Source organism: Grampus griseus (genome assembly GCF_964374135.1).
Source record: "Grampus griseus genome assembly, chromosome: 15".
NCBI lineage: Eukaryota > Metazoa > Chordata > Mammalia > Artiodactyla > Delphinidae > Grampus > Grampus griseus.
The window spans coordinates 54,333,846-54,352,519 of record NC_139009.1 but is presented as its reverse complement, the minus strand read 5'-3'; the positions used below and the strand labels follow the sequence as shown (position 1 = coordinate 54,352,519).

The 18,674-nt window shown below is 41.5% G+C and overlaps 1 long non-coding RNA gene across 1 annotated transcript in view; it reads right to left on the bottom strand.

The window, feature by feature from the left end:
* The window catches only part of LOC309833812, a 63,365-nt gene that overhangs the window by 14,882 nt on the left and 29,809 nt on the right, over positions 1 to 18,674 (bottom strand). The gene's annotated exons all lie outside the window — the stretch shown is intronic.

Here is an 18,674-nt window from a genome sequence, read left to right as displayed (position 1 = left end):
TAATAGGGGGTGAAGAGTCAACATGGAGTCAATAAAAACATCAAACGTAAAACATGTTTTCAAGAAGTTTGATGGTCAAGGAATAGGGGGATTGCTCTGAAGGAGAATTGGTGAAGTAGAAAAATAATATTTGCTGAGACAGTATATATTCATTTACTGATTATGACAATCCTGAATAAATGGCTCTGATTTTTAAAAAAAGAGAACTTGGAAGGCACGTCCAGAGCTTCAGGGGGCCCGAGATCTGACCTCACGCCACCCTCCAAGGCACGTCCCTCCTGTCATCCCTATTTGAAGTTGAGGAACTGAGGCTTAGAAGGGGTAAGTAACTAAGGTCACCTGTGGTCTCATGAGGCAAGGACCAAACCAGATGACTGACTGCAGAGCCCAGGTCCTTGCCAGCCCTCACTGATAGCTCTGTCCACCCGCTCCGTTTGTGGGCTTGAAAAGTGGGCGCCAGGAAGAGCCTTGCCCAGTCCGGGCTGCTACAGGATTCATCTGTCATCTGGTGCCCTGTGTGCTCAGCCAGGAGCTGGGCTCTACATCCGTCATCTCCTTCAACCCTCTTCGGAGTAGAGGGTTCATTTCCACTTCACAGGTGAGGAAGCAGGGGTAGAGAAACACGTTACTAGTCATTAGATAGTTACTAGCCGTTAGCCCTTGGGCAAGTGATGTCACCCTTCTGAGCCTCAGTTTCCCTGGGTGTAACAAGTGGGATAGCCACCCTCAGCATGTCATGAGGCTCGATGATTACAATTCACACTATCGTTACAGTGCAATACTCAGGAGGTGCTTCAAAATGCTCCTTCCTTCCTCAATTCCTCCTCTATTCTGGGACCCTAGGAAACACCAAGAACTGGAAAGGACAGCATCTTTGGAAGTACAGGAGGCCGAAGCCATTGTGGATATTTTGTGAGTATGTAGACCTACAAAATGTGTGTGTTGGGATTTCTTTTTCTGAACCTCTCTGCAATTCTAAATTAGGTTTTTCTTCGCTGCTGGCCCTCCCAGATCCCTTCACAGCCCTCGAAGGCTGCGGAAGGGCACAGGGCTGGCTGATTCCTTAGGAGCCAGTGCACACAACCTGCCGTACAGAGCCGCCTTCCTCAACCTCCAGCTCCGCTTCTGCGGCCTTTGGGGTGTGAGTCGGTGGCCTCATCTCCTGGGCCTCTGTTTCTCCCTGCTGCACTCCCGTTGCTAGTTACCACTCACCCTTAATGGTGGGCGCCCCCCAGAAAATCAGGAGATCTTCCCAGGGGACAAAGTGTTGTCACAAGAGTTCTGTTTCCCAGGGATTCAGGGTGGTTTGTTATTTGAGCATGGCTTTCAAACAGGCTGCCACAGCGCCATCCATGTGAACAAGGGGCCAGAGCTTGTAAAAGTGTGCCGGCTGCTTGCAGGCACTCTGATTGCAGGCCTGTTGGGCTTTCTGATTTGTGGGGTTAGCTGGTTAGAAATAGCACACTTCGTCTGTTTGTTTAGGCCCGAACCAGATGGGTGGAGTGAAGGGAGAGGACCCTGGTGACATCTTGCACCACCAGATACCAGTTGTGGCCTTGCAAATCAGGGCCCTACCATCTCCTCAGCTAGAGCAGCCCCCTGTGTTAGTGGTTTCTTCCAGGCAAGCTGACCCCCTAAAGGGCAGTGTTGGGGCCAGGGCGGAGGTGGGGTAGAGGGTGGAGAGTAGGAGGAGACAGGCTCTGTAAATTTATAAAGGAGGAATAAAGCCAGTTACGTGATAGTCATGCCTTGTACCCTTTTCCTCTCATTGTGTCTTGCCCTCTTATTTTTTTTCCCCAGTTTTGGGGGAGGGCTGTGATTATTATAAAAGTAATATACATAGTCATAAAAATGTCATACACCACAGAAGTTTAAAAAGGTGTGTCTCCTTGTACTAGTTTGCTAGGACTGTTCACATCAGCTTCTCTGTGTATCTCTGTGTCCAAATTTCCCGTTTATAAGGATATCAGTCATACTGGATTAAGGTCCACTCTAATGGCTAATTTTAACCTGATTATCTCTGTAAAGACCTATCCCCACCCAAATAAGTTCACATTCTGAGGAAAGAGATTAGGACTCCCTATGAATTTGGGAGAGACACAATCCAACCCATAACACTCCTCTGTCCCACCCAAAGTAAGCACTGTGTGTCCTTCCAGATTTTTCTATACATTTATACACAGATGTGTGTATGTGTATACATTTGTGTGTGGATGTGTGCATGTGTTTTTCTCTTTGGAGAGGAAAAAAATACAGCTATGCATCTACCTATACTGCTCTGAAACCTGTTTTTTTTGTTTTTACTTAAAAATACATCTTCAGCCATTCTATGCATTTTGATTGGAGCCTTTAGTCCATTTCCATTTAAAGTAATTATACACACACACACACATTGCCATTTTGTGAATTATTTTCTGACCGTGCTGTAGTTTCTCTGTTCCTTTCTTCTTCTCTTGCTCTCTTCCTTTGTGATTTGATAATTTTCTTTAGTGGTATGCTTAGATTACTTTCTCTTTTGTATATCTACCATGGGTTTTGCTTTGTGATTACCATGAGGCTTACATATAACAACTTATAACAGTCTATTTTAAGTTGATTACATTATGTTCTAAAGGTCTACATTTTTAATCTCCCCCCACTTCATTTTCTGTTTTTCCTGTCATACTTTACTCCTTATCTTTACATACTTTACTGTATCCCTTAACTAATTATTGTAGTTATAGTTATTTTTACTGCTTTTGTCTTTTAACCTTCATACTAGCTTTATAAGTGATTAATCCACCACCTTTACAACATTCGATTATTCTAAATTTTACCATATATATATATATATATACCTTTACCATTGAGATTTATAGTTTCATATGTTTTTCTGTTACTAATTAGTGCCCTTTCTTTTCAACTTAAAGAAGTCCCTTTAACATTTCTTGTAGTGCTGGTTTAGTGATGATGAACTCCTTTAGCTTTTGCTTGTCTGAAAAACTTTCTCTGTCCTTCAACTCTGAAGGACAACTTTTCTGGGCATAGAGTATTCTTGGTTGGTAGTTTTTTTCTTTTAGCACTTTGAATATATCTTGCCATTGCCTCTGGCCTGCAAAGTTTCTGCTGCAAATCAGCCGATAGTCTTATAGTAGTTCCCTTGTATGTAACAAGTTGTTTTCCTCTTACAGCTTTTAAGATTCTCTTCTTGTCTTTAACTTTTGACATTTTAATTATAATGTGTCTCTATAGAGCCATCTTATGTACTGCCTATAAGAAGCTCACTTCTGATGTAAGGACACACAGAGACTGAAAGTGAAATAATGGAAAAAGAGCAGTTCTAAGAGGGAAGTTTATAGTGATAAATGCTTACATCAAGAAACAAGAAATATCTCAGATAGACAACCTAACTTTATACTTCAAGAAATGACAAAGAGAAGAACAAAGGAAGCCCAAAGTTAGTAGAAGGAAGGACACAACAAAGATCAGAGTGGAAATAAATGAAACAAAGACTTAAAAGGCAATAGACAAGATCAAGAAAACTAAAATCTGGTTCTTTAAAATGATAAACAAAATTGCCAAACCTTTAGCTAGACTCACCAAGAAACAGAGGACTCAAATAAATAAAATCAGAAATGAAAGAGGAGACATTACAACCGACACCACAGAAATATGAAGGATCTTAAGAGACTACCGTGAACAATTATACACCAAAAAATTGGATAACCTAGAAAAAAATGGATAAATTTCTAGAAACATACAACCTATCAAGATGGAATCAGGAATTCCCTGGTGGTCCAGTGGTTAGGGCTCGGCACTTTCGGTGCCATGGCCTGGCTTCAATCCCTAGTCAGTGAACTAAGATCCCACAAGCCATGCTGTGTGGCCCAAAAAAAAAAAAAAGAAAGAAAGAAAGAAAAATTAATACTAATCCTTCTCCAGTTCTTCCAAAAAATAAATAAAGAGGAGGAAACACAAATTCATTTTACAAGACCAGCAGTACTCTAATACAAAACCAGACAAGGACACCACAAGAAAAGAAAATTCCAGGCCAATAAGCCTGATAACCATAGGTGCAAAAATTTTCTACAAAATATTAGCAAACCAAATTCGATAATAATTACAAGAATCATACACCATGATCAAGTGGGATTTATTCCAGAGATGGAAGAACACTTCTGAATCTTCAAATCAATCAATGTGATACACCACATTAACAAAATGAAGAAAAATCATTATAATCTCTATGGATGATACAGAAAAAGCTTTTGACACAATTCAACATCCGTTTCGATTTTTTTTTTAATCTCATTACAGTGGGTTTAAAAGGATAGTACCTCACATAATAAAGGCCACATATGACAAGCCCACAGCTAATATCATACTCAAGGATGAAAAGCTGAAAGGTTTTCCTCTAAAATCAGGAACAAGACAAGGATGCCCACTCCCACCGTATGTTTTAATCAACATAGTACTGGAAGCCCTAGGGAGAGTAATTAGGTGAGAAAAAAGAAATAAAGGCATCCAAATCAGAAAGGAAGAAGTAAGACAGTCTCTATTTGCAGATGACATGATATTATATATGTAGAAAATCCTTTATAAAGACTCCCCCCCAAAAAAAAACCTGTTAAACTAATAAATTCAGTAAAGTTGCAGGATACAAAATCAATATACAAATGGCTGATGCATTTCTAGACATTAATAATGAATTATTAGGAAGACAAGAAAATCATCCCATTTACAATCACACCAAAAAGAATAAAATGCCTAGGAATAAAATTTATCCAAGTAGGTGAAAGACCTATACACTAAAAACTATAAGACACTGATGAAATAAATCGAAGAAGATGCAAATAAATGGAAAGATATTCTGTGTTCATGGATTGGAAGAATTAATATTGCTAAAATGTCCATACTACCCAGAGCAATCTACAGATCCAATAAATCTGTCAAAATTCCAATGGCATTTTTCACAGAAATGGAACAAGCAATCCTGAAATTTGTATAGAACCAAAAAAGACTCTGATTAGGTAAAGCAATTTTGAGAAAGAAGAACAAAACTGGAGACTCCCTGATTTCAAACTATTACAATGTTATAGTAACAAAAACAGCATGGCTTCAGCATAACGTCAGACACATAGATGAATGCAACAGAATAGAGAACCCAAAAATAGTTCCGCACATACACGGTCAATGTATTTACAGAAAAGGAGCCAAGAAATGTACAATGGGGAAAGAATAGTCTCTTTAACAAATAGTGGGGGGAAAACTGGATAGCCACATGCAAAAGCTGGACCACTATCACACCATACACAAACGTCAAAATGTACTAAAAACTTGAATGTGAGACATGAAACCATAAAAGTCCTAGAAGAAAACATCAGTGAAAAGTTCTTTGACATTGGTCTTGGTGGTGATTTTTTGGATTTGACACTGAAAGCAAAGGCAACAAAAGCAAAATTAAATAAGTGGGACTACATCAAACTAAAAATCTTCTGCACTGCAAAGGAAACCATCAACAAAATGAACAGGAAACCTATGGAATGGGAGAAAATACTTACAAAGCATATATCTGATAAGGGGTTAATATCCAAAATATATAAAGAACTCATACAACTCAATAGCAAAACCACAACAATCTGATTAAAAAATGGGGAGAGGAAATGAATAGACATTTTTCCAAAGAAGACATACAGATGGCCAACAGGTACATGAAAAAGTGCCCAACGTCACTAGTCATCAGGGATTGCAAATCAAAACCACAATGAGATATCACCTCACCCCCGTTAGAATGACTATCAATCAGACAAGAAATAACAAGTCTTGGCAAGGATGTGGAGAAAAGGGAACCCTCGTGCACTGTTGGGGGAAATGTAAATTGATGCAGCCACTATGGAAAACAGTATGGTGGAGGTTCCTCATAAAATTAAAAATAGAACATACGATCCAGCAATTCCACTTCTGGGTGTTTATCCAAAGGAAATGAAAACACTAACTCAAAAAGACAAATGCACCCCAACGTTCATTCTAGCATTATTTACAGTAGCCAAGACACACACACTGGAATATTACTCGATATTATAAAAAAGAAAGCTTGCCATCTGTGACAACATGGATGAACCTTGAGGGCATCATGCTAAGCGAAATAAGTTGGAGAAAGATGAATACTGTATAATTTCACTTCTATGTGAATTCTGAAAGGAAGAAAAATGAACTCATAAATACAGAGAACATATTGGTGGTTGCTAGAGGGAGGGAGCGTGGGGTGGGTGAAATGGGTGAAGGGGATCAAAAGGTACAAACTTCCAATTATAAAATAAAGTAAGTCCTGGGAATAATGTACAGCATGGTGACTATAGTTAATAATCTATATTGTATATTTGAAAGTTGCTAAGAAAGTAAATCTTAGAAGTTCTCATCACAAGAAAAAAAAATTTTTAACTGTGTGGTGATGGACTTGCTGTGGCGATCCTTTCACAGTATATACAAATGCTGAATCAGCATGTTGTACACCTGAAACTAGCATGTTATGTCAATTATGTCTCAATTTTTTAAAAGCTCTGAGAATACAGTTTTCTTTCATTTAGTCAGACATTAAAGAGACTTGCAAAATATAAGCCAGTGACTCTCTTCTCACTATTTTTTTTATTTGGAAAGCAGTTTTTCATTAAAAATGTTATTTATGTTAACATGCAAAGGGCTTATTATTTAAAATAAAATTTTAATAAATAGTTTTAAATTTCTCAGTTTTAGTTTCTAATGCAGTCATATCAATAACTGTACCCTACTCAGACTGAAGCTCTTTGGGGTCCTCAATAATTTTTGAGTATAAAGGGATCCTGAGAACAAAATGTTTGTGACCTCTTCCTCTCTTTGGTCAACAGGCTGCTTCTTACTCAATTCTGCCCTTTTTCTCTTCAAATGCAGTTTTAACTCTGCCTTTTCTCTTCTGGGTACTTTATATTATCTTCTTATTTTCACCAGCTCTCTTTGTATCTCTTCTTATATCTCAGACTGTTTTGTTCCTTCTAAGTTCCTTCTTCGGCCAGTTCCATTGAGACCATATCTTCTTGCATCTCTCAGAGGACACAGCGCAGCTGTTATCTAAGATCAGCCTCTGTTTCTTGTAGAAAAATCAACAACAGTCATGTTCAGAGAGATCTGCTATTTCCAAGTCTTGAGGACAGCTTTTCTCTCCTTCAGGCTCTACTGTCTTTTCACTGGCCCCTTGTTGGTACTTTTTTTTTTTTTTAAAGAAGATGTTGGGGGTAGTTTATTAATTTATTTATTTTTGCTGTGTTGGGTCTTCGTTTCTGTGCGTGGGCTTTCTCTAGCTGTGGCAAAAGGGGGCCACTCTTCATCGCGGTGTGCGGGCCTCTCACTATCGCGGCCTCTCTTGTTGCGGAGCAAGGCTCCAGACGCGCAGGCTCAGTGGTTGTGGCTCACGGGCCTAGGCGCTCCGCGGCATGTGGGATCCTCCCAGACCAGGGCTCGAACCCGTGTCCCCTGCATTGGCAGGCAGATTCTCAACCACTGCGCCACCAGGGAAGCCCGGTACTTTTCCATCACATGGAGAAGTACCCCTCTATCCAGGCTCAGTCTTGCCCATCAGATGAGGTAAACGCAGGGTCCTTAGCCTCCCACTTGGGTGCTGGCAGCTTCCTCTCGGGGATAGGAGCCTGCCTGGCTCAGACGCTCATGCTGGTGGGCATTGTCTGGGGTGTCTCTGAGCCAGCCTGGGGTGGTTGTCCTGCTCAGCTTTGGGGATCTCTGATTAGGCTGGAAAACCAAATGTAGTTTGCAGACCTCTGAGCAGCCACTCCCAGCACCTTCCCCTTTTTTACCACTGTTGATGGCAATTTCTCTAGCAATTAAACCTCTGAAGATGGTGCACACCTTCAGCCATGCTTCTCTCTCACACGCTGTATTGCATGCTGGGATCTGTACTCTGTCATTTAGAGAGAGGCAGAAAAGGAGGATGAAACTACTCTCTGTCTGACCTCGAAGATAATTCCTGCCTGCCCAGGTGGAAGATCATCACCAACGAAGGAACTGAGTAAAACGAAACTATTTCCTTTCTTCTTGGGGACTGTCTGTCCCATTCTGGCTCAGAGGGGGCAACACAAATGGTGCGAAATCCAAGAATGTTCTTCTGAGTGCATCCCAGTGGACAACGTGGTTAGTGAAAAATCTGCCTGGAGTTTGGCTCCCAGCCTCCCCTTTTGTCATAGGGTTGTTGCCAGGTTTCACATTTGTGTGGGACTTTCTGGGAATCTTAGAGAGATGCTGCAAGGGGTATCATGTGTGTCTGGTCTGCTTCTGCACTCACCTGGGGGGGGGCGGGTCTTTGGGAGTCATATTTGTGGCTTGATGCAAAAACCGTCTCGCGTTTTTGTCTTCTTTTGTCAAGCCTGGGTAATAACTACCTCTGTCTCATGCTCGCCATGCTCCATTAGTAACTATGGTTGCCTTCTGAGCGTCTTCCAAAAAAGCCTTTCCTTGCCAAAAGAGACAAAACTGATCATGTCTGCCCAGCCTGAAAGCTGACATTGTAGGCCATCACAAAACCAGCCTGTGCAGCGTGCAGTGGAGGAGAAACACGGGACCCGCAGCTGTGGTCCTTTTCTGAGTCTCCCCTCTGAGGCCAGGAAGTTGTGGTGTGGTTCCTGCATGCTGCTTTTGAATGAACGTCTTTGCTTCCTTGCTGCCTTGATGCAACAAGCAGAAGCCACTTTGAAGATGCCTCGCCCCAGTGGGGCCCAGATATTTACATAGTGGCCTTTCAGCCCATGAGCAGTGTGCACCTCTGCAAATATTTTAGGCCTCCCTGCATGCCTGTGGGCCCCTAAGTGCCATTCACCAGCTTTTAAGTTTGTTCTGCAGGCAGTGAGTCACCGAGAGGGAGGCCTGACTCAGAGCACAGCGGGCCCCGGCTGTCTGCCTCCGCCACCTCCTACCGCTGCAGACTTGGCGGGGAAGGAAGCAGTGGGTTTTACAGCTGGTGTTTTTGGTTTGGAAAAAAGAGAGAGAGAGAAAAGAATTTCTTTTAAAAAATACCTTGCACATGTAAAATGACACTAAATGTAAGTATATATGCAGTATTTTGAGACGAGAGAAACGGCGTGGTTTGCATGATTCATCACTCCTATTGATGACAGCAAAGGAGGTTTGCATTCAGCCTCTGGTATTTTGGAAGTTTGTTCCAAATGCTCTGAAAAGAGAGAGAGGAGGACCAGCTTCCTCGACCCTTCCTCAGAAAGAGGGTCAGGTCTGAGCTAGATTAGGGCAGCACAGGTTTGCTTCTGTTCCTCTCATCTGACTGAAGATTCTCATTTTTTCTATCAAAACCTGGGTCAGCTGCTTCTTCATGGGTGCAAGGGGGCCAGGGTGTGGGGACGGGAGAAAGCCATACTTTCCCGAGTCTGACTTGAGCCTAGAAATATATGTTGACAGGGCCAGATGGGAGCGTCCTGCCCTTGCTGCCTCTCAGCAGGTGCACTGGGCTCCCCAGAGGCAGGCCAAGCATCACCAAGGTTGGGCGGCCAGTGGCCGGGAACACGCAGTCTTTCTAGGATTCGGCCTTTGCGAGTTACCAAAACATGGTGTGCTCCTCTGAGGCTGACACATACCTTGGCAGGGGCGTTGGGATTCCCGCCCAGAGCTGGGAGTCCCCGAGGTCAGGCTGGCCTCCAGGCTGCAGTTTGGAGGAGGGGCCTCACGGTGGGTGGGGTGACCTCTGTGGATGGACGCACTGCCTGGGAGCACCGTGGCCACAAGAAGCAGGCTGACCCCGGGAGCAAGGGCACAGTTAGGGCACCCGGGGAGAGCCTGGCAGCAACACGCCCAGGCGCTCCACATCCCCGCCCTCACATTCACCACGAGAAGGGAGGACCTCCTCGCTCCCTCCGTCACAGGCTCACTGCAAGTTCATTGTCGGGATTAAGCAGCCCTCAGCATAAAAGCGGACCATCGTACCTCTGAGATTCAGAACTTCACTTTTCCAAATCTGCGTTACACTCAAGTTTGGCGAAACAGAGTGCTTAGTCCAAAAAATTGTTTAATTAGCTCTATTGTTCTGTTTCTTGCATTGGGAGGCAGTTTCAAGAGTATTTGCCTTATCAAGAGACCTTAATAGACATTTCTCCAAAGAAGACATACAGATGGCCAGTAGGCACATGAAAAGACGCTCAACATCACTAATCATTAGAGAAATGCAAATCAAAACTACAATGAGGCATCACCTCACACCAGTCAGAATGGCCATCATTAAAAAGTCTACAAATAACAAATGCTAGAGCAGGTGTAGAGAAAAGGGAACCCTCCTACACTGTTGGTAAAGCCATTATGAAGAACAGTATGGAGTTTTCTCAGAAAACTGAAAATAGAACTACCATATGATACAGCAATCCCACTCCTGGGCATATACCTGGACAAAACTATAATTCGAAAAGATACGTACACCCCTATGTTCATAGCAGCACTATTCACAGTAGCCAAAACATGGAACCTAAACGTCCATTAACAGACAAATGAATGGATAAAGAAAATGTGGTACATGCATACAGTGGAATACTACTCAGCCATAAAAAAAGAATGGAATAATGCCATTTGCAGCAACATGGATGCAACTAGAGATTATCACACTTAGTGAAGTGAGTCAGAAAGGGAAAGACAAATACCATATGATATCACTAATACGTGGAATCTAAAATATGGCACAAATGAACCTATCTACAAAAGAGAAACAGACTCACAGACATAGACATCAGATCAGACTTGTGGTTGCCAAGGGGTTGGGGGGAAGGAGAGAGATGGACTGGGAAATTGAGGTTAGTAGATGCAAACTATTACATTTAGAATGGATAAACAACAAGGTCCTACTCTATAGCACAGGGAACTATATCCAATCTCCTGGGATAAACCATAATGGAAAATAATATTAAAAACAAAGAATATATATAGGTGTGAGTCACTACAGCAGAAATTAGCACAACATAATAAATCAATTATACTTCAATTAAAAAATTATTAAGACAAAGTATTTCTGTCATAAAATATGACATTATCTTCATTACACTTATTGTCATGTAAAAAGCAACCGGAAATTGTATTAAGCCTTGAAAATGTGCCAGTGCACCACAATCAGAAATAAACACAATCCATACTGAAGGCATAAAATTGACCAATACTAATAAATTTCAATTAATATAGAAAAAAAAGAATATTTGCCTAATAATAATTTTCTAAGGTTCAGCTCTGCGTTTGTTGTGTGGGGTTTTCTGTACGTGTGTTTTATTTGGCAATAAGACAGTTAAGTCTACCTGGGCTCTTTGGTGGGGCTAATGGCAGACTCTGGGAGGGCTCACGCCAAGGAATACTTCCCAGAACTTTTGCTGCCACCGTCCTTGTCCCTTGGTGAGCCACAGTTGCCCCCACCTCTGCAGGAGACCCTCCAATACTAGCAGTGATATCAACTTGTGAAAAGGCCTGGCCAGTTGTCATGCAGAAAGTCTCTATTCTGTACTGATCTCTCTATTTTCCCATGGCGTGAAATTGTCTATGCGCTGGCTTTCTTATAAACTGGAAGATACACCAGAAATACATGTACACGTGGAACAACTCCTACAGAACACCTACTGAATGCTGGCAGAAGACCTCAGACCACCCAGAAGGCAAGAAACCTCCCACGTACCTGGGTAGGGCAAAAGAAAAAAGAATAAACAGAGACAAAAAGATAGGGACGGGACCTGCACCAGTGGGGGGGGAGCTGTGGAGGAGGAAAGGTTTCCACACACTAGGAAGCCCCTTCGCGGGCGGAGACTGCGGGTGGCTGAGGGGGGAAGAAGCTTCGGAGCCGCAGAGGAGAGCGCAGCAACAGGGGTGCGGAGGGCAAAGTGGAAAGATTCCCGCACAGAGGATCGGTGCCGACCGGCACTCACCAGCCCGAGAGGCTTGTCTGCTCACGGGCCGGGGCGGGCGGGGCTGGGAGCTGAGGCTCAGGCCTCGGTCAGAGCGCAGGGAGAGGACTGGGGTTGGCGGCATGAACACAGCCTGCAGGGTGTTACTGCGCCACGGCTAGCCGGGAGGGAGTCCGGGGAAAAGTCTGGACCTGCCGAAGAGGCAAGAGACTTTTTCTTCCCTCTTTGTTTTCTGGTGCGCGAGGAGAGGGGATTAGGGGCGCTGCTTAAAGGAGCTCCAGAGACGGGCGCAAGCCGCGGCTAAAAGTGCGGACCCCAGAGACAGGCATGAGAAAAGTGCGGGCATGAGACTGCTAAGGCTGCTACTGCCGCCAGCAAGAAGCCTGTGTGCGAGCACAGGTCACTATCCACACCCCGCTTCCGGGAAGTCTGTGCAGCCCGCCACTGCCAGGGTCCCGGGATCCAGGGACAACTTCTCTGGGAGAATGCACGGCGCGCCTCAGGCTGGTGCAACGTCACACTGGCCTCTGCCGCTGCAGGCCTGCCCCGCACTCCGTGCCCCTCCCTCCCCCCACCCACCCCCCCTGCCCCGGCCTGAGTGAGCCAGAGCCCCCGAAGCAGCTGCTCCTTTAACCCCTTGTCCTGTCTGAGCAAAGAACAGACGCCCTCCGGCGACCTACACGCAGAGGCAGGGCCAAATCCAAAGCTGAGCCCCTGGGAGCTGTGAGAACAAAGAAGAGAAAGGGAAATCTCTCCCAGCAGCCTCAGGAGCAGCGGATTAAATCTCCACAATCAACCTGATGTACCCTGCATCTGTGGAATATATGAATAGACAACGAATCATCCCAAATTGAGGAGGTGGACTTTGAGAGCAAGATTTATAATTTTTTCCCCTTTTCCTCTTTTTGTGAGTATGTATGTGTATGATCCTGTGTGAGATTTTATATGTATAGCTTTGCTTCCACCATTTGTTCTAGGGTTCTATCCATCCGGTTTTTTTTCTTAATAATTATTTTTATTTTAATAACTTTATTTTATTTTATCTTATTTTATTTTACTTTATCTTCTTTCTTTCCTTCCTTCCCTCCTTCCTTCCTTCCTCCCTCTCTTCTTTCCTTCTTTCTTTGTTTCTTTATTTCTTCTTCTACTAATTCTTTCTTTCTACTTTTTCTCCCTTTTATTCTGAGCCGTGTAGAAGAAAGGCCCTTGGTGCTACAGCCAGGAGTCAGTGCTGTGCCTCTGAGGTGGGAGAGCCAACTTCAGGACACTGGTCCACAAGAGACCTCCCAACTCCACATAATATCAAATGGCGAAAATCTGCCAGAGATCTCCATCTCAACACCAGCACCCAGCTTCACTCAACGACCAGCAAGCTACAGTGCTGGACACCCTATGCCAAACAACTAGCAAGACAGGAATACAACCACACCCATTATTAGGAGAGAGGCTGCCTAAAATCATAATAAGTCCACAGACACCCCAAAACACACCACCAGACGTGGACCTGCCCACCAGAAAGACAAGATCCAGCCTCATCCACCAGAACACAGGCACTAGTCCCCTCCACCAGGAAGCCTACACAACTCACTGAACCAAACTTAGCCACTGGGGACAGACACCAAAAACAACGGGAACTACAAACCTGCAGCCTGCAAAAAGGAGACCCCAAACACAGAAAGATAAGCAAAATGAGAAGACAGAAACACACAGCAGATGAAGGAGCAAGATAAAAACCCACCAGACATAACAAATGAAGAGGAAATAGGCAGTCTACCTGAAAAAGAATTCAAAATAATGATAGTAAAGATGATCCAAAATCTTGGAAATAGACAAAATGCAAGAAACATTTAACAAGGACCTAGAAGAACTAAAGATGAAACAAACAATGATGAACAACACAATAAATGAAATTAAAAATACTCTAGCAGGGAGCAATAGCAGAATAACTGAGGAAGAAGAACGGATAAGTGACCTGGAAGATAAAATAGTGGATATAACTACTGCAGAGCAGAATAAAGAAAAAAGAATGAAAAGAACTAAGGACAGTCTCAGAGACCTCTGGGACAACATTAAACACACCAACATACAAATTATGGGGGTTCCAGAAGAAGAAGAGAAAAAGAATGGGACTGAGAAAATATTTGAAGAGATTATAGTTGAAAACTTCCCTAATATGGGAAAGGAAATAGTTAATCAAGTCCAGGAAGCACAGAGAGTCCCATACAGGATAAATCCAAAGAGAAATTTGCCAAGACACATATTAATCAAACTGTCAAAAATTAAATACAAAGAAAACATATTAAAAGCAGCAAGGGAAAAACAACAAATAGCACACAAGGGAATCCCCATAATGTTAACAGCTGATCTTTCAGCAGAAACTCTGCAAGCCAGAAGGGACTGGCAGGACATATTCAAAATAATGAAGGAGAAAAACTTGCAAACAAGATTACTCTACCCAGCAAGGATCTCATTCAGATTTGATGGAGAAATTAAAACCTTTACAGACAAGCAAATCTGAGAGAGTTCAGCACCACTAAACCAGCTTTACAACAAATGCTAAAGGAACTTCTATAGGCAAGAAACACAAAAGAAGGAAAAGACCTACAATAACGAACCCAAAACAATTAAGAAAATGGGAATAGTAACATACATATCGATAATTACCTTAAATATAAATGGACTAAACGCTCCCACCAAAATACACAGATTGGCTAAATGGATACAAAAACAAGACACATACATATACTGTCTACAAGAGAACCACTTCAGACCTAGAGATACATACAGACTGAAAGTAAGGGGATGGAAAAAGATACTTCGTGCAAATGGAAACCAAAAGAAAGCTGGAATAGCAATTCTCATATCAGACAAAATAGATTTTAAAATAAAGACTATTAGAAGAGACAAAGAAGGACGCTACATAATGATCAAGGGATCGATCCAAGAAGAAAATATAACAATTGTAAATATTTATGCACCCAACATAGGAGCACCTCAATACATAAGGCAAATACTAGCAGCCATAAAAGGGGAAATCAACAGTAACACATTCATAGTAGGGGACTTTAACACCCCACTTTCCCAAAAGGACAGATCATCCAAAATAAAAATAAATAAGTAAACACAAGCATTAAATAATACATTAAACAACATGGATTTAATTGATATTTGTAGAACATTCCATCCAAAAACAACAGAATACACATTCTTCTCAAGTGCTCATGGAACATTCTCCAGGATAGACCATATCTTGGGTCACAATTCAAGCCTTGGTAAATTTAAGAAAATTGAAATTGTATCAAGTATCTTTTCCGACCACAATGCTATGAGACTAGATATCAATTACAGGAAAAGATCTGTAAAAAATAAAAACACATGGAGGCTAAACAGTACCCTATTTAATAATGAAGTGATCACTGAAAAAATCAAAAAGGAAATAAAAAAATACCTAGAAACAAATGAAAATGCAGACACGACGACCCAAAACCTATGGGACACAGCAAAAGCAGTTCTAAGAGGGAAGCTTATAGCAATAAAACACTACCTTAAGAAAATGGAAACATCTCAAATAAACAACCTAACCTAGCACCTAAAGCAAATAGAGAAAGAAGAACAAAAACAACCCAAAGTTAGAAGAAGGAAAGAAATCATAAAAATCAGATCAGAAATAAATGAAAAACAAATGAAGGAAATGATAGCAAAGGTCAATAAAACTAAAAGCTGGTTCTTTGAGAAGATAAACTAAATTGATAAACCATTAGCCAGACTTATAAAGAAAAAAGGGAGAAAACTTAAATCAATAGAATTAGAAATGAAAAAGGAAAAGTAACAACTGACACTGCAGAAATACAAAAGATCATGAGAGATTACTACAAGCAACTCTAGGCCAAGAAAATGGACAACCTGGAAGAAATGGACAAATTCTAAGAAATGCACAACCTGCCAAGATTGAATCAGGAAGAAATAGAAAATATGAAGAAACCAATCACAAGCAATGAAATTGAAACTGTGATAAAATATCTTCCAATAAACAAAAGCCCAGGACCAGATGGCTTCACAGGCGAATTCTATCAAATATTTAGAGAAGAGCTAACACCTATCCTTCTCAAACTCTTCCGAAATATAGCAGAGGGAGGAACACTCCCAAACTCATTCTACGAGGCCACCATCACCTTGATACCAAAACCAGACAAGGATGTCACAAAGAAAGAAAACTACAGGCCAATATCACTGATGAACATAGATGCAAAAATCCTCAACAAAGTACTAGCAAACAGAATCCAACAGCACATTAAAAGGATCATACACCATGAACAAGTGGGGCTTATTCCAGGAATGCATGGATTCTTCAATATACGCAAATAAATCAACGTAATACACCATATTAACAAATTGAAGGAGAAAAACCATATGATCATCTCAATAGATGCAGACGAAGGTTTCGACAAAATTCAACACCGATTTATGATAAAAAAAAAAACCCTGCAAAGTAGGCATAGAGGGAAGTTTCCTCAACATAATAAAGGCCATATATGACAAAGCCACAGCCAACATCACCCTCAATGGTGAAAAACTGAAAGCATTTCCACTAAGATCAGGAACAAGACAAGGTTGCCCACTCTCACCACTCTTATTCAACGTAGTTTTGGAAGTTTTAGCCACAGCAATCAGAGAAGAAAAGGAAATAAAAGGAATCCAAATCGGAAAAGAAGTAAAGCTGTCACTGTTTGCAGATGACATGATACTATACATAGAGAATCCTAAAGATGCTACCAGAAAACTACTAGAGCTCAGCAATGAATTTGGTAAAGAAAACACTCCCATTTACCATTGCAACAAAAGAATAAAATATCTAGGAATAAATCTACCTAAGGAGACAAAAGACCTTTATGCAGAAAATTAAAAGACACTGATAAAAGAAATTAAAGATGATACAAATAGATGGAGAGATATACCATGTTCTTGGATTGGAAGAGTCGACATTGTGAAAATGACTCTACTATCCAAAGCATTCTACAGATACAATACAATCCCTATCAAACTACCACTGGCATTTTTCACAGAACTAGAAAAAAAATTTCACAATTTGTATGGAAACACAAAAGACCCTGAATAGCCAGAGCAATCTGGAGAATGAAAAACAGAGCTGGAGGAATCAGGCTCCCTGCCTTCAGACTATACTACAAAGCTACAGTAATCAAGACAGTATGGTTCCGGCACAAAAACAGAAAGATAGATCGATGGAAAAGGATAGAAAGCCCAGAGATAAACCCACGCACATATGGTCACCTTATCTTTGATAAAGGAGGCAGGAAAGTACAGTGGAGAAAGGACAGCCTCTTCAATAAGTGATGCTGGAAAAACTGGACAGCTACATGTAAAAGTATGAGATTAGATCACTTCCTAACACCATACACAAAAATAAGCTCAAAATGCATTAAAGACCTAAATATAGGGCCAGAAACTATCAAACTCTTAGAGCAAAACATAGGCAGAACACTCTATGTCATAAATATCACAGCAAGATCCTTTTTGACCCACATCCTAGAGAAATGGAAATAAAAACAAAAATAAACAAATGGGACCTAATGAAACTTTAAAGCTTTTGCACAGCAAAGGAAACCATAAACAAGACCAAAAGTCAACCCTCAGAATGGTAGAAAATATTTGCAAATGAAGCAACTGACAAAGGATTAATCTCCAAATTTTACAAGCAGCTCATGCAGCTCAATAAGAAAAAAATAAGGAACACAATCCAAAAATGGGCAGAAGACCTAAATAGACATTTCTCCAAAGAAGATATACAGACTGCCAACAAACCCATGAAAGACTGCTCAACATCATTAATCATTAGGGAAATGCAAATCAAAACTACAGTGAGATATCACCTCACACCAGTCGGAATGGCCATCATCAAAAAAATCTAGAAATAACAAATGCTGGAGTGGGTGTGGAGAAAAGGGAGCACTCATGCACTGCTGGTTTGAATGTGAGTTGGTACAGCCACTATGGAGAGCAGTATGGAGGTTCCTTAAAAAACTACAAATAGAACGACCATATGACCGAGCAATCCCACTACTGGGCATATACCCTGAGAAAACCATAATTCAAAAAGAGTCATGTACCAAAATGTTCATTGCAGCTCTAATTACAATAACGGAGAGGTGGAAACAACCTAAGCACCCATCATGGGATGAATGGATAAAGAAGATATGGCACATATATACAATGGAATATTACTCAGCATTAAAAAGAAACGAAATTGAGCTCTTTATAATGAGGTGGATAGACTTAGAGTCTGTCATACAGAGTGAAGTAAGTCAGAAAGGGAAAGTCAAATACCGTATGCTAACACATATATATGGAATTTAAGAAAAAGAAATGTCAAGAAAAACCTAGGGGTAAGCCAAGAATAAAGACAGAGACCTACTGGAGAACGGACTTGAGGATAAGGAGAGGGGGAAGGGTGAGCTGTGACAAAGTGAGAGAGAGGTATGGACATATATACACTACCAAACGAAAGGTAGATAGCTAGTGGGAAGCAGCTGCATAGCACAGGCATATCAGCTCCGTGCTTTGTGACCTCCTGGAGAGGTGGGATAGAGAGGGTGGGTGGGAGGGAGACACAAGAGGAAAGAGATGTGGCAACATATGTATATGTATAACTGATTCACATTGTTATAAAGCATAAACTAACACACCACTGTAAAGCAATTATATGCCAATAAGGATGTTTAAAAAAATAAGAAAAAAACACACTTGCTTAAAAAAAATCTA